The sequence below is a fragment of the Salvelinus sp. IW2-2015 genome, linkage group LG8, assembly GCF_002910315.2.
Source record: "Salvelinus sp. IW2-2015 linkage group LG8, ASM291031v2, whole genome shotgun sequence".
In the NCBI taxonomy this organism is placed as follows: Eukaryota; Metazoa; Chordata; class Actinopteri; order Salmoniformes; family Salmonidae; genus Salvelinus; species Salvelinus sp. IW2-2015.
In genome coordinates, this window is record NC_036848.1 from 6,986,040 (window position 1) to 7,002,421 (window position 16,382).

At 44.9% G+C, this 16,382-nt stretch overlaps 1 pseudogene; it reads left to right on the forward strand.

Moving 5' to 3' along the window:
* Positions 1-16,382, forward strand: part of LOC111967334 (mitogen-activated protein kinase kinase kinase kinase 4-like) — a 107,481-nt pseudogene that overhangs the window by 86,740 nt on the left and 4,359 nt on the right.

Sequence of the window (16,382 nt, forward strand, 5' to 3'; positions counted from 1 at the left end):
ATGCCAAAATAACGTGCAAAACAGGCAAGCCCCCCCCCCCAAAAAAAAAATGTGGATATGACAGGTCGCCACTGATTTTACTGCAAGTAATGCTTAATTCTGCAGGAGTTAATATTATATTAGGCTATGTGAGAGGTTATAGACCTACAGTCAGTGTCCAGATTTCAGATACTATTCCATTTAACCCATCTGAACAGTACAGTTCCATTGAAGTTCCATATTGAAGTTTAATTGACTATCAAATTTGTGTAGTGCCTCACAATCATCACACATAAWATAGCCAGCACTGCTATCATCCTCTTTTACCACTTCACCAAATCTTTCCCAAACAGACTACTTTTCTGGCCCTCCCTTCTCTTTATTTCCAACTCTCCATTTACCAGCTTTTACCAGCATTTACCAGCTCTAAGGGGGGAATTACGACCTGAGTTAAACGTGAGTAAATGGAACGTAATTCCCTTTTTATGCGCTTCTCTCGATGTATATTCTTGAATTTAAGCATGAGAATAGTATTATATTCACCTGCTATTTGTTTGGGGTGGAGATCTAATAAATGAAGGTGTGGCGAAGGTGTGTCAACAGATAYGCWGTATTCTGACCTTGACTTAATTCCACCACCTTTACGCTCGATGAAATCATGAATAAGGTCTAGAAAACATACCGGTTCCAAGTAAGAAAATACTCTACTTTATTTTTTCCGATATACAGTAACAGCATTCTCCATGCACTGTAATTTACAACTTGATAAGAGCTAGGTAAATGAGTAATCCGTTTGGATAAACGAATTGTAAATATAAATGACACTTGTTTTAGATCATTTCCCCTTATGATCCCTGGAGACGAAGTTGAAACTAGTCATATGGAAAYAAATAGAAAATCATATCACACATGACATGTATTGCAGTCCCATTTCCACAGTGAAGTAAGCCATAAATAGCTGTGACGTTATTCAGAATTTGTATTGTGTGCCCTCATAAATTGCGTGGATAACATTTTTAGACTATAGGCTTCTGTAGGGCCGACCCAGCTAGCAATGAGGAATCGACCCAGAAGCGTCCCTCTTCCGGGGGGCCGGGAACTGATTGAATCGGGCCGGAATCGRGTGTCGGACTCGGCCCGGAATCCAAATGAATGACTGCCCAGAATCGATCCAAGTACATCAGGCGGTTTCCGTCTACCGGTTTCCATCTACCGGAAGCACCCAATGCTAATTTAAATAAATGTATACAAAATTACCCAATTTAGTAGTTTTAAATATTATTATTATATATTTTCTGCATAAAAAAATGGATGTCAGAGGAAACACCGTACACCTGGTGACTGTGTCAGCGTGCATGCGCCTGGCCCGCCACAGGAGGCGCTACAGCGCGTTGGGACAAGGACATCCCGACTGGTCAAACTCTCCCCTAACGCTGGGTCGTGGCCGGCACGGGTATCAAACTAGCATCTGTAGCAAAGCAGTTTGCACTGTGATGCAGTGTCTTAGACCGCTGCGCCACTCAGGAGACTCCATCCACATAGTTTTTAATTCTAATCAATGGCCTTGCACAAAGTATCAAAATACTAAAATACAACTTAAACAGGACTCTTAAAGAGTTTAATTGAAATGTTAATTGTATTTTTTGATCACAGAAACAATGAGAAAATAAGGAAAAATAAGTAATGAAATGTTAATTATATAAAGCAGCCAGTGTAATCATCTGCCAGAGAGTAGCCCCAATCGGCCCAAGACCCAAGTAATACATTTGGGCCAGATAACTCACACCGGAATCGGCCCGAGCCCCAAGTAATACATTTGGGCCAGATAACTCACACCGGAATCGGCCCGAGCTCAATCCCCGCATCCTAGCCATAAGTAATACTGCCTAAGGTGGCCCAGACTCAGGCCACATGACTTCGACTGAGTCTGACTCTCAGCCGGAATTGGCCCAGATCCACTGTGCTAGCTTGGGAACCTGCCGAGTTAATGTAAGCACTTTAAAATGTTTTATTTGACAATTTGAATCATGTTAAATATTAGTCACCATTGGGAGTCACCGTCAGTAATACCCAAATACATTTCTAACTGTCACTTCAGTGTTAGTTGTCTTCAATTTGTAGACTACATTTTGCATCATTCCATTCCATTTCATTTACCTTTCTTTCCTTTGTCACGTCCATGTAGTTGCTGAGGGTTGCTAGCATTAGTTGTTCAATAATTTTGGACATATAGCCTATTTAAATCATTATTAAACTGTTGTCATACAATTCCATGATTAGTGAGGATTGGTGTAGATTTATAGGACTATTTTATTGTACACTTTTTTAAACCTTGCAATATTTCATGGATTGAACTTGAATATGACAACTTTCGGGATGAATCAATACATTGTATTTTTTATTCATTATTATATTTTGTGCGTAAAAGCTCTCAAAACATGTTTTTTATGATTCATACACACTTTCATAACCCCAAAATGTGCCTAAATAATCTACAAAATCAAGAGTATTTTTAAACCTACCAGTTGGTGCTGAAACGGAGATGAATAGGTGGCTTTCTTTCATTGATACCTATATTCTGAACCCGTTCTCTCGATGTAATCTATTGAGTCTGTTGGGAAATGTCTAATTAAATATACACCGTGTTTAAAGGGATGGTTTAACATAGATGTACTGAAAATCCTATTGAATGAAAACTCCATGAGAAAATCTTTGGCCAGCAAGTGGGAGGGTGGTTGAATTGTGGTTGAATTAAATGCATTCAGCACGCAACAAGGGAACCATTGCCTGCAAAGCACATTACGCATCTTAATGAGTTAAGTCTAATACCAACTAGTGAGAGGTGCGTAAGAATGGCGTGTGTAAGTAAAGCTTATGTCTAAGACTGAATCTTGCCCTTATTGAATTAAACTCTGGCATTGTCCTTTTTGCCTCAGTGGATGGAAGTTAACTTTTTCTGCCCAAGTTCCCGAAAGCATTTCGCAATTGGTGTGTATTTGCCACACTACAGTTAGGCCCTTAAGCTTAAACTTAGGCTACACACTAATGGCAGATAAAAAATTATGAAAGAAAAACCTCCATGTAGCCTATAGATATGAATTGCACAATCATGATACATTATTGTATTTTTAATGCATTGTTTTCTCTTTGTTCCACCATCCGCCCTTCATCCACACAACATTTCATTACCCTATACCTGCTCGCCACCTATCCGCCCTTCATCCACACAACATTTCATTACCCTAAACCTGCTCGCCACCCATCCACCCTTCATCCACACAACATTTCATTACCCTAAATCTGCCCACCCTGTGGATATAACCAGGGACTGCAGATTATGAGTTAGCTCGTGCATGTGTGTGAGTGTATGTGTGTGTATATTTGTATTTGGGTTTCTGTGGTATGTCTGTGTGTGTGTGAGCCTGGTGAGACTATAACCCCATGTGTGTGTTATCTTTCAGGGAGGTTTGTAGTTGTTGTTTGTGGTGATGTTAGTCATGCCAACATAAAGGAAGAGGAATGTGGCAGTGCCCTCAAGCTTCCTATGGCACCCCTGACTAACAACAAACTCATTCAACGATGTGATACACATTCTGTTTCCAGAAACATATCTCTAGTTCCTCTAATAAAAGCAGAGATGTGTATCCTTGGGATACGGTACTCTAGTGTTTTGTTACTGCTTGATATGGGAATATGGAGTTGATGTGCTTTAATTGCTTACAAGTTCTCTTGTTGCATTCATCACAGAAATCATTTTAAAAACATATGTGAGAAACCCAGGGACATGCAGCTGCCAGTAAGCCCTGTTGAAGGGATGTCAGTAGTTAAAGGGAGTATGATGGGGATTCTCAGAATGATTTCCTCTTTCAATGAGTGTAGTCTTCCTTTCCTCTTGTGTGATGACATGACATGAGAAAAAGGTGAAAATGCTGACAGCTGTTGGGGACCACATTGAGAAAGAATGAACACAAGACCTGATTGCCTGCTTCACAGGCTTCTCATGTGTTCTCCTAAAGTTGGTATCCGCATCCTCTATAGTAAATGATACAGTCCAKGTTGGCGGTTAGGATCAGTTACACATACTACAGTATGTTGTTTCTGGAGTCCCCACAGAGCATGCAGTGTTTTAGAATGTCCTAATATGTCCTAATGTTGTGATGCTTTGTGCAAGGTAGTCAGGCATATACTGTCAGTTGTGGAAAAAGTACCCAATTGCCATACTTGAGTAAAAGTAAAGATACCTTAATAGAAAATGACTCAAGTAAAAGTTAAAGTCACCTAGTAAAATCCTACTTGAGTAAAAATCAACCGTAAATCAAAAGTAAATGTAGTTGCTAAAATATACTTAAGTATCAAAAGTATGAATTCATTTCAAATTCCTTATATTAAGAAAACCAGACGGCACCATTTGTCATTTATTTTTACATTTATGGATAGCCAGGGGCACTCTCCAACACTTAGACATAATTTACAAATAAAGCATGTGTTTAGTGAGTCCGCCAGATCAGAGGCAGTCATCCCTGACCAGGGATGTTTTCTTGATGAGCGTGTGAATTAGACCATTTTCCTGTCCTGCTAAGCATTCAAATTGTAACGAGTGCTTTTGGGTGTCAGGGAGAATGTAAGGAGTAAAAAGTACATAATTTTGTTTAGGAATGTAGTGAAGTAAAAGTAAAAGTTGATAAAAATATGAATAGTAAAGTACCGATACCCCAAAAAAACATATTCAGTAGTACTTTCAAGTCTTTGTACTTAAGTACTTTACACCACTGTATACTGTACCCTCACATGTCAAAATTATCTTTTTGAAGGTTCCGGAGCGTACAACATCCAAATTATATTGCAAAGAGCTGATGAATCATCACCGGACTGGGTCGAGGTACGTTTGTCACCACATCACACATCATTCAGTGTCAGTGAGCAGTAGTACCAGTTACAGGGTGGATGATCCATAGTCACCTTTGACAGGCCCCATCTGCCTAGGACATCACTTTCACTTGCACTCTATGGACATTAGATATCTCTGAGACACCATTTGAAGTATAGAGCATGACATTGTGTGTGTGCCTGATTCTTGTCATCTGCCTCTCACTTTTTCTCTCTTTCTCTTTCCCTCTCTCACTTTCTCTCGCTCTTCTCTTTCTCTTCTCTTCTCTTCCTCTCACTCTTCTCTCTCTTTCTCTGCTGTCCAGTGGGGCCCCTCAGTCTCCTGTGGAGAAGGGAGGGAAGTCCATGTCATCTCACGGCAGCTCCAGTAGCAGCTCCCAGTCAGGTCTGTGTCCTCCACAATCACTCTCTCTCTGTCTCTGTCTCTCTCTCCTTCAACCACTCACTAGAGATGGGTTCACATAGCACATATGTAGATCCATCAGCTGCATAGTGTTACTACATGGTGAACTACAGCCTGTGTGAACGCATTGGGTGTCTACAAAATCAGACTATAACCACAATACACAGGAAATGTGTCACTGAAACCTAAACATCCTGTCAGGGCTTTTTCCCTCGTGAGTTGAAAGTGTTTRAAAGTGAGACTCTGAACCATGCACAGGGCCACTGGTTTACTGTTTAGCTTTGAAACTAAAGAATTGTTTTAAATCTCCAATGCAGCCATTTCTATTTCAATATCAAATCATTTCTGGGTAACAATTAAGTAGCTTGCTGTGATTTTTAGCATTTTTTAGGGAGTAGATCAGCTTTAATATTACAGATAGAYTGTAGCTTCCATSAATGTAATTKTCTGCATCTTCCAATCTCCCATACTTATTTTTTTTGTAAATATATTAGGGTTATCAAACGATTAAAATAATGAACTATAGAATTGAATGTGATAATCGCAAATAATCACACATTTTTATATTTGCTAAAAATTGGTGCTAAATAAATATTTTTTATTTTTCAAAAAGCAGTGTATTGCGTTGTAGGCATGTAGGGACTGAAACACAAAAATATTCTGTGTCAGAATGTTTTTAATGGCATATTCACCATAAACAAGTTAAGCAATACAAAAGTCCTGTAACTTACAAATGCTCCCATTAGGTCACTAATGCTCCATCGTAAATTCTCACACACACAAACAGTTAAAGCTTCAGCCATTCGAAATTATTGTTCTCCCAATTAGTGATTGGAGGGTTGGCTATAAGAAAAAAAACTATTAGCTCTATGGATACAAAGAGYATAAACTTGTCCAACAATGTCATGAATTTTACAGAACATAAACCTGTGACCATACACTTCARTCRTCCTCYTATTTMTTTTCACTGAGCCAGTTGCAAAGACAAACAAGCCTGTTGACATTTYCAGATGATAAAGCTGCTCTCTTCTTCTGTACGATATGCCCAGAGAGTGAAAACAACCTCTCACAAGGTACTGATGTGGCAGGCGTTGCCAGGTACATTCGTTTATTGCAGGCCAGCCTGGTGTGTGCCCCTGCATGCTGTGACCACCTCTGTAGTGGACAGTCCTCCATGTTGATAATGGGCTCTGCTTTGTAACGCTCCACACATTTCTCAATGGACTCCTCCTCTTCATCAGAGTCAGACTCAGAACTCAACAAAAGGGCAGCTTTCTTCATCGCTGGCTCTGAATCTGTTGTTTTATCAGGTTGCTGTGCAGGCCTCTCTTCCTTCAGCAAGATGCTGACCAAAGCATACACCTCACCCCTCTCAGTTCTGGGAAGGCATTTCAGGTCCTTAAACCTTGGGTCGAGTGCTGTGGCGATCTTCAGCCATGTGAGGTTCGTGTTTTCATTGCGTTTCTCCAGTTCTGTTGTGAATGTTAGCTTGAATCTTACCATGTAGGCATGGTCATCATCCAAGCTCTCCATCACCCGAAGGAGATGACACAAAGCAGGCAACACCACTGAGCAGGAAATGTACTTCTCTCCTCCCAGAAGTTCAGTCAAGTACCTGCATGAAAAGCAATTCAAAATCACTTCAGTCAATTGTGAGAGACGTGTAGTACACACACTCTCTCTCACACACACACACACACACAATATCTTATTATAACACACTAATAGTGAGATAGAGAATATAAACTGCAGGGCTCTAGTAGTGCCTCCAGTTTCTCCAGTTCAGCKGTGGTTGGCATGGTGATGTTAATTTTATGTTGGGCTAGAGCATCTCTYAGTTGTTGTTGGTTTCTGTGGACAAGCTTTACCATTTCCAGAGTGGAATTCCATCTTGTTGTGACATCTTGTGCGAGTGACTCCTTCTTTTGCAACTTGCTGTTGTCCTAGCTCTGCAGCGTTTGGTGGGCTGTGTTTGAAATGGCCAACATTTTTTCTGCATTTGGCAAGGGCATTGTCGGACCCGCTGTTCAGTAGSGACACTGTGATGGACCTTTGGAGACTTTGCGCTRTACAGGGCAGGTGTTCAAAASGCAGATGTTTCGCAGCTGTCTGTGCAAACTGTGGTAACTTTGTTTTCAATGTTCCACTGCTTTGCTAGATCCATGAACTGCCCGGCGCACGTTTCAGCATAGTGCCTCTCTTCTGTCTTCATTACGGCCAGAGCGTGTGAATGCAGTTTTCTTCGATGTGGTGCGCAGTAACCCCAAGGTAGTTGTGGTTACGGACTGAAGTCCAGTGGTCTCCCRTGAGAGCAAAAGCCATTGTATGTTTCAACTCCTCCGCTTTTTTCGTAGCCCTCTCGCTTTCATTACAGCTAGTGTATTCTTGTAACGACGGTGGCTCTCGAGGAGTTGTTCGACGCTATCCGTATGATAAACCCTCAAGCCTTCGTTCTCCACAATGTGGACTGGCCTGCAAGCTGTTGCTATCCATGCTTGTGTTAGCTTGCTGCTTGTCCATAGGCCTCCCGCGCGCACACTCTTCTAGCTTAGCCTGCCGAAGATGTCCTCCATTGCTACTAATAACGTTACTTGTATTGCCAGCCTCAACAGTATATTTCGCTTGTAAATGACAACGAAAACCCCCCATAACTTCGGTAATAAACAAATTCTGCAGTGGATGCAAATTACTTTGGTTTTACCCATAGAGCCATCTGGGAGTGATTTGAAATTTAATTTGCCATTTAAAAGGCCCCTACTAGCATTCTCCATCATTCAKTCATACAAGTAGCTAGCTAGCACATCGTCTGCCAGGGCTTGAATTTGAACTATGGATAGTTCAGGGGGTCAAACTAAGCAAATGCGATAATGGCATCAAACAAATTTACGCCATTAAATATGTAACCATTAACGCGTTATCAGGCGCAGAGAAGCACAGCAGGCAGAGGTGAGGGTAAATCCAGAATGTTTACTGAAGTATTCACAGGAACAACAACAAAGCAAGTGCACATGCGACAACACAAAACAAGACAAGAGACCTGAGCAACCGGCTCAGTTCCATAGAGGAACCTAAATAGTCCTAAACTAGGTGAACCYAATAATCCCAATCAGGCTCACCTGGACACTAGAAACATAAGGATGCCCTCCAGTGGCACCCTCAGGGCTAACACTCCATGATGACCTCTAACCTGTGACAGGACCCCCGACCCCCCCCAAGGAACGGAAGTCCCGAATGAGTCCGGGGTCCAAAATGTCCACTGGCCGGGACCCAGGAMCGTTCCTCAGGGCCGTATCCCTCCCAGTCTACAAGATACTGAGTCCCCCGCCGGATCTGATGGCTGGAGAGGATGCATCGCAYCGTGTAGGCTGGCTGTCCCACTATCATGCAAGGCAGAGGTGGAGGCCGAGTGGCCGGAACCAGAGRACTGGATACCACAGGCTTGAGTCTGGAGATGTGGAAGTTGGGATGAACCCTCATGGACCGGGGAAGATGAAGACGGTAGGCCACTGGATTGATGTGCCGTAGAATCTTGAATGGCCTAACGTACCGGGGTGCCAACTTCCAAGACTCCACGCGTAGAGGCAGGTCCCTAGTAGACAGCCAGACCATCTGGCCTGGACGCAGGAGGTTGATGGCACAATCGTAGGGCCTGTGAGGAGGTAGTTTGCTGGCCCTTTGTTTGCTGAAGGCCTGACCCAAATCTCAGTAATCCCGAGGTACGCGGGAAAGATCAGGCTTGTCACTCCCAGCCGGAGGAACAGGAGAGTCAGAAGTCTCCAGATGAGCAGGACCGGAAAGGTCTGGAGAGAGTTGCTGGCAGGTGAACTGGCATGAACGATTCCATCTCAGAACTCTTCCCGAAGGTCAGCCAATCTGAAGATTATGGGTGGAAAGCCACGGATGTCCAAGAACCAGGGGAAGCTCAGGACAGTCCACCAGATGAAACTGGTTAAGCTCCACATGGTCATCCAGAACTTGTAGCTGARTAGGCATGGTGAGYTGCTTCACCTTCCCAGACCCTAGGGTTTGACCATCCAGCGCAGTGACCGACAACAGAGTGTCCAACTTAGTGAGTGGCAGCCTCTGTTSGCGAGCTAATGTGCGATCCAGAAAACAGCCGGTAGCCMCAGAGTCTATGAAAGCAGAATTGTCCAACTGCCCATTGTCCCACCGCAGGTTGGCCGGAAGCAAGGTGCGTGCCATGTCGGCAGCTGGAGACTGTATCTGACTCGCCAGTATTCTCCCGTTTACTGACGAGTCATCCCATTCTCCCGTCAGTTCGGGACAGGAGGCCCGGAAATGTCCAGACTGTCCACAGCAAAGGCAACGTTGCTCGTTAATTCTGCTCCTTCTCTCCAGAGCGGAAAGTCTGATGCATCCCAATTGCACCGGCTCCTCTGAAGGATATGAAGGGGAGCCAGAGCCGAATTGAGAACTCTGACGGGATACCGGGCCAGCAGGCCCAGCATCCTGCAATGGCCCAAATGAAGAATTGCCTCCTGAAGCGGAGCTAGAAACACTGGAACCAACTCGGAATCCCTCCGTCCTCTCAGGATGACGTTCCYGAAGCTGGTTGTCAATCCAGATGGCCAGAACGATAAGCTCCTCCAGAGTGTCAAGGTTGTCCCGGAAGCCAGTTCATCCTTGAGAACCGCGCTGAGTCCGTTCAGAAAGACTGAGTGAAGTGCCTCTGTATTCCAACCGCTCTCAGCAGCGAGCGTCCGAAAATCAATGGCGTAATCCGCTACGCTCCGGCTGCCCTGTCAAAGCGCAATGAGTCTTTGAGCAGCATTCCTGCCACTGATGGGGTGATCAAAAACCCTCATCTTCTGGGTGAAGCTTTGCCAATTGAAACAAATGTCTGATTGCTGCTCCCATATGGCCATGGCCCAGGCCAGAGCCCTCCTGAGAGCAAGGAGATGACATATGCCACTCTGGAACGCTCGGTGGGAAACGTTGATGCCTGCAGCTCGAAGACCAGCGAACATTGGAGCAGGAACCCACGACACCTCCCAGGATGCCCCTCATAGCGCTCCAGTGCCGGGAGATGAGGCTCCCGAGGGGAGGAAGATGATGAGCTGGTAGAAAGTGGAGGGTTAGGAACCACCACAGGTGCAGCCACCGTTGCTCCTGTCTGTCCGGTCAGCAGAGTGAACACAAGAGTTCCTAAATCCTCTGACAATGTCTTCAGCCGCGCCTCATGGCGACCAATCACAGTTCCATGGTGAGTGAGAKCCGACCGCAAGTGGTGGAGCTCGAAGTGTCCCTCGGATGAYGGAGAAATCTCTGCTGGGTCCATATTTGGCTTAGGTCTACTGTGACAATAACTCTAGTACGAACTCGGACCCAGGCACAGAGAAACACAGCAGGCAGAGGTGAGGGTAAATCCAGAATGTTTACTGAAGTATTCATAGGAAAAACAACAAAGCAAGTGCACATGCGTACAACACAAAACAAGACAAGAGACCTGAGCAACCGGCCCAGTTCCATAGAGGAACCTAAAGATACCTGAGCAACCGGCCCAGTTCCATAGAGGAACCTAAATAGTCCTAAACTAGGTGAACCTAATAATCCCAATCAGGCTCACCTGGACACTAGAAACACAAGGATGCCCTCCAGTGGCACCCTCAGGGATAACACTCCATGATGACCTCTAACCTGTGACAGCCTTGATGACAGCTTTGCCCCTGTTGCTGTGTTGAGGCAAGGAAAAGCACTGAGCTGTGGTCTGTGGAAGGAAAGCAGACTGGTCTTGATGTGTGGGAAGCACCGTAAGCAGAGCCACATGGCCTGTTTGGGAAGCGTACATTGCAGCTGCTGTGTTCGCATAACGAGGAGAAACGCAAGCTGGGCTGTGTTTTGGGTATAATGAAAAGCGAGCTGCGCTGTGTTGGTGAAGGAAGAGCTGGCTGTGTTGGTAAAGGTAGAGGACTAGCTGGGCTGTGTTGGCGACAGGGAAAGCGCTATGCTAGGATTGAGGAAGGCAACAGCTGGAGCTAATGTGTTTGGGAGGAAACACGTCTGACATGAGTATTGGGTTCAAGGAACACGCTACCGCTGGCCTAGTCGTTGGGAACCAGGAAGGCAGCCTGGCTGTCGTTCGAGGTAAGTGAATGCAGTCTTGGCTGTGTTGTCGTTATAAGGAAAGCAGACCTCGCTGCTGCCGAGTTGGAAAGCGAAAAGCAGCTGCGCTGACTGTTGGAGAAAGTGATAACTCATGTATGAGCTGTTTGGGAAAAGGGTTGAAAAGTTCTAGCTTGGCCTGTGGTGTGTTGGTTGAAGGGAAGCGAGCAGCTGCCTGTGGTTGGACAGAGGTCAGTAGGCTCGTATGTCTGGAGAAGGTCATATCATCCTATGCTGTTTGTGTGCCGTTAAGTTAACGAACATTGCGATGGTTGCTGTTGGAGAACAGCAGACCACGATCAGCTGGCTGGTGATTGGTAATACAGTTACAATAGTCAGCCTAGCTGATGTCGTTGTTCGGCAAGAGGTAGGAGCTAGCTGGGGCTGTTGGTTGGGCAAGGTGAGACGTCATAGATAGTAATAAGGCATTGGCTGCTCAGAGTTGGAGATAGTGGAAAATGGCAAGCTGGACGTAGCTTGTGGGAGGGGAAAAGCAGGCTGAAATGTGTTTGGGCAAGGAAGGCAGACGCGCTGTGCTTGAGATTGAAGAGAAAGAGCAGCTGCGCTACTTTAGGTGCACTAGAGAAAGCAGCTGTGGCTTTGTTTGTTGGGAATGCGACACGTCTACTGGCGTGTGCCTTGGAAAGAGGAAGCAGCTTGCGGTCATGTAGTTTGGTAAGCAAAGCCAGCTGGTTCTTCGTGTTTGGGGAAGGGAGACAGCTGGTGCTGTGCTGTCCAGCACGCGGTGAAGGTGGGAAGCAGCCCGTGCTGTGGGTATAGGGTTTAATTGTAAGCAGAGCACTGGGTGGTGGGAGCTGGTTGGGCAAGGATAATGCCGTTTGTGCTGTGTTGGTGAAAGAGGAACGTAGCATCATGGTCTGTTCTCGTTCGGTGTTTAAGCGCCATGAAGCCAGCTGGCAATAGTGTCTGGGAAGGTGGATTATAGCAGATCTGCGTGTCTGGAGATAGGGATAGCGGCCATGTCGTGGTCTGGCGGACTATTGTCGGGGAAAGTTTCAAGCTGGCTTGTGGGTCGGGATGCGAAAATGTCTGAGCTGGCTGCTTGGAGTTTTGCGGATCAGTAAGCGATGCTGGCTAGTGTTGGGCACTAGCGTTAAGTACGAGCTCGCGTTGGGTGGTACAGTTTCGAACACGCAGCTGTCTGCTGTAGTATTGTATAAGTGAAAGCAGGCTGGCTGTAGTTGAGTTTGGACAAGGGAATTGTCATTAGCTCGCGCTCCCGTAGTTGGGAAGGTAAGAGTCAGCTGGCCTGTTGTTGGTGAAGGATCAGCAACTGGATGGTTTAGGGAAGGGAGCACTGGGCCTGTTGTGAGGACAAACTGGAAGAAGACTAGCCTCCGACTGTGTATGGAAGGATAAAGCAGCTGGCTGGTTTCGGATAAGGAAAGCAGCTGGCATGGTGTGGGAAGGAAACAGCCAGCTGGCTGTGTTTGCCGAAGGAAGCGCCCGCCTCGCTGTGGGAGTTTGGGAAAGGGAAAGACAGCTGGCTGTGATTTGGGAAAGGAAAATTGCGCAGCTGCGCTGTGTGTCGGACATCATTATGCAGAACTGGTGTGGGATGGTTGGGATAGAGTGAAAGGCAGCCTGGCTAAGCTCTCGGATATAGGGTATATAAGATTTGTTTGAGTGCTACTTTATTGGAACCACTCCAAACATTGTCCCATAGGAGAAGGTAGGTAGTGTACATGGATGAGGTGTATTGTATGCCGGGGTTCTGTGTTAGAGATTACTGTTGGGGGCCTTGCCGAGGACTTCCATCAGGGGCTCCTGGCGGACGGGAACATGCCTTCCTCGAGGTCAATGGGATTGATCTCTGGAGGAATACACAGACAACCAGGAGTTCAGCTAGTGATTTGGAATCGTGTATATGATTCCTTCTTGTTTGTATGCGTCTGAGTTATGCTGTGTTGTTTTTGGTTAAATCTAATGCAAAATACAAATGCATTGCTAATTCCCAACTACAGAGTACAATCAAAGGTCAAACTACGCAGGTGTTTTCCTCATGGTCATTCATCACTACTCCCATTCACTCGCTAGAATTTAGCGACACGAGGTCACTGTGTTGCCTTGTACAGACGGAGTCTGTAGATATGAGCGTACATGCTCCAGGAGTAAGTGGCCGAAAACACTGAGAGATGACAGAGATCACTATCTAGAGTCTAGAAACGACCAGAACAATGGCAGAGATACAGAACATCCCAACATCAGAGATGAACACCATGACATCAAAGATAGATTCACACCAGAGGCATCAGAGGGATAGAACACCAGGACACTATTCAGAGATAGAAACCCAGAACACGATCAGAAGATAGACACGGACACAGACATCAAGAGATAGTAACACACAAGACATCAAGATAGGAACAACCAGACCAATCAGAGGATAGACACTAAGACATCAGCTAGATATGACACCGTACATTGCCATGACTAGAAGCTATCACCTAGCGGCAAGAATGATAGATTACACCTAGACCATCAGAGGAGCAGTAACCCCAGACATCAGTAAGATGAAGCAACTAAACCAGAACCATCACGAGATAAGCACACAAAACATTCAGGCAGATAGCAACCGCAGCATCCAGAGATACTTGGAACGGCAGACATCAATCATATGAGACGACCCCGACATCAGACGATAGAACACCAGACAATAGACATCCTAGAACATCTAGGGGTATATACACCCAGCATTGACATTGCGTAAGAACGAGCGGACATTAAATAAGAAACCCAGATTATTTCTCGTAACGAGTAGAACAGCCTAGATCATCAGAGTTCCTGAGATCAGGCAGGACAGCACATGACTTGAAATCCAAATACAGGACGTTCTTTAAGTGCTAATTACGCAAGGTTACAAGCGAAGTACGAGCATGTGGGTCAGATCCAGCAAGACTGTGAAATGACTAAGACAGGTATAGATTTTGATAAAACATCATGACTTCCGAGTGTTACCTTTGGCCAGGCACACATCAAGACAGGATAAGGACAGGACTTCCCTCATGAACTTGTTTCTCTGCTTCATGCTCGGATTGGACTCCGGAATCTTAGACCTGGCTTATAACTGTTATACTCTAACCCTCAATCATTGTGGCCGTAGTGCACCATGAGGACATGATATATTAGTTGTTGACAGGAATTAAAGTCCAAGAATAAATAGTCACTTATTTTATGACTTGTATAGCGATGTAGTCTAGAGGAGTGTTTACAGCTAATCTTGCTTCTTGATGAAGCAAAACACTAGATGTTGGAGATTGGATTATACATTCGGATTTGCTCCTGCATTTCACATCAGAGCTAGATTTCGGATTTCAACTTCTGTTTCCGGTTACAGGTTTTTGTTTTGTGTGCAAATAGGCGTACATGTGCCGTCGGTATCTCGTGTGTCGGTCGGTCCCGGGTTCCAATAACGGTAAGAGACGCATTGACCACTAGAGGAGGTCGTAGTACCAATCATGATTGCCGCTTCATCCCTCGTTGACCTAAGAATGTACGAGTGTTTACAGATGTCGGTAATTTTTTCCAGAACTCACATGTCGCAGCGGGAAGTCTCATAGAGGAAATAACAATCTATGTTATTTTAGTACAGTGGTCTAGAAACTCACAAGTTTATAAGTTCTTGACAGCTATTAATTAGGATTGAATAGTCGTTCTCTATAGATGCCTAGATGTGACGAAGGGACAGTGAATACTTTACATTTGTCGAGAGAACGCGCTGCTTCTCAGGGGAACTTCGCTCCTGTAGTATTCTAATTTGTACTGCTTGAAAGACGGCTCCTGCAGCAGTTAGGCTGCTTCTTCTAGCTTGTTAAGTAATACCTGCATTAAAGAGTTCCAAATACAGTAGTTATCAAATCTCAATCTCCATAACTATTGTTGCTCCCTAACCGTGACTGTTAATGTTAAGATATATCGCCAAATTTATTCACTTGAGCATAGGTCAGAATCAGGTATGTTTAGGACTATTTGGTGGCTCATTATTGGGATGCATCTCTCAAACTAATGTTTGGTTGCATTAAGAGTTTGGGTCAGGTGCCACACCGACTTCAGTGATGCCTGCTAGTAACTATTGAGCAAGTCTCCATCTATTTGTGTGATCTAAGCTTACTACAGAATTATTGGGCACTGAAGGGCTCTCCTTAGTTTCACTCATGCCACACTGGACTGTGACTTCCTGTATAAGCTAACAATGTGATATCGTGTCAATACTTCTGTACAACGCATCTCGAGTAAATGTCAAGATGTCATTATTATATATTATGTCTCTATTTAGCTAATGCTCCTCTTCATGTCAGATAAAGATTCCTTGGCATTTAACAAAATTATGTTAGCACATTTATTTACGCTATATTCGTGAACTGTTTTTCTTAAATTTCAGCACAAGAAAAAGGCAGTTCTTTTGAGAGTTAACCCATTAATTGTGATCCTGGTTTTCCATCACCTCAATCTCATCCTACGAGGCTGCTGTTCTCACTCACACGCTTCTCACACGCACTCCCCACACAACATACAGCCTCACCCAATCTCCTTCCACAAACCCTACCTCACACCTCCCTCCGCACACTGCCCTCTTTCACCCACACGCCCACACCCCATACTCCCTGACCGAATCCCCCCGTCACCCACACACCTCTATGTGCAACTATAAAGGCCCAGTGTAGTCAAATGTTTTTCTGTGTTTTATTATCAGTACAATTCAAAGTATGGACACAAACACAATCGACACCAACAAACCTCCCAGCTGTGCAAGAGCTATTTGACCAAGAAGAAGAGTGATGGAGTGCTGCATCAGATGACCTGGCCTCCACAATCACCCGACCTCAACCCAATTGAGATGGTTTGGGATGAGTTGGACTGCAGAGTGAAGGAAAAGCAGCCAACGAGTGCTCAGCATATATGAGAACATCTTCAAGACTGTTTGAAAAGCATTCCAGGTGAAGCTGGCTAAGAGAATGCCAAGATTTGT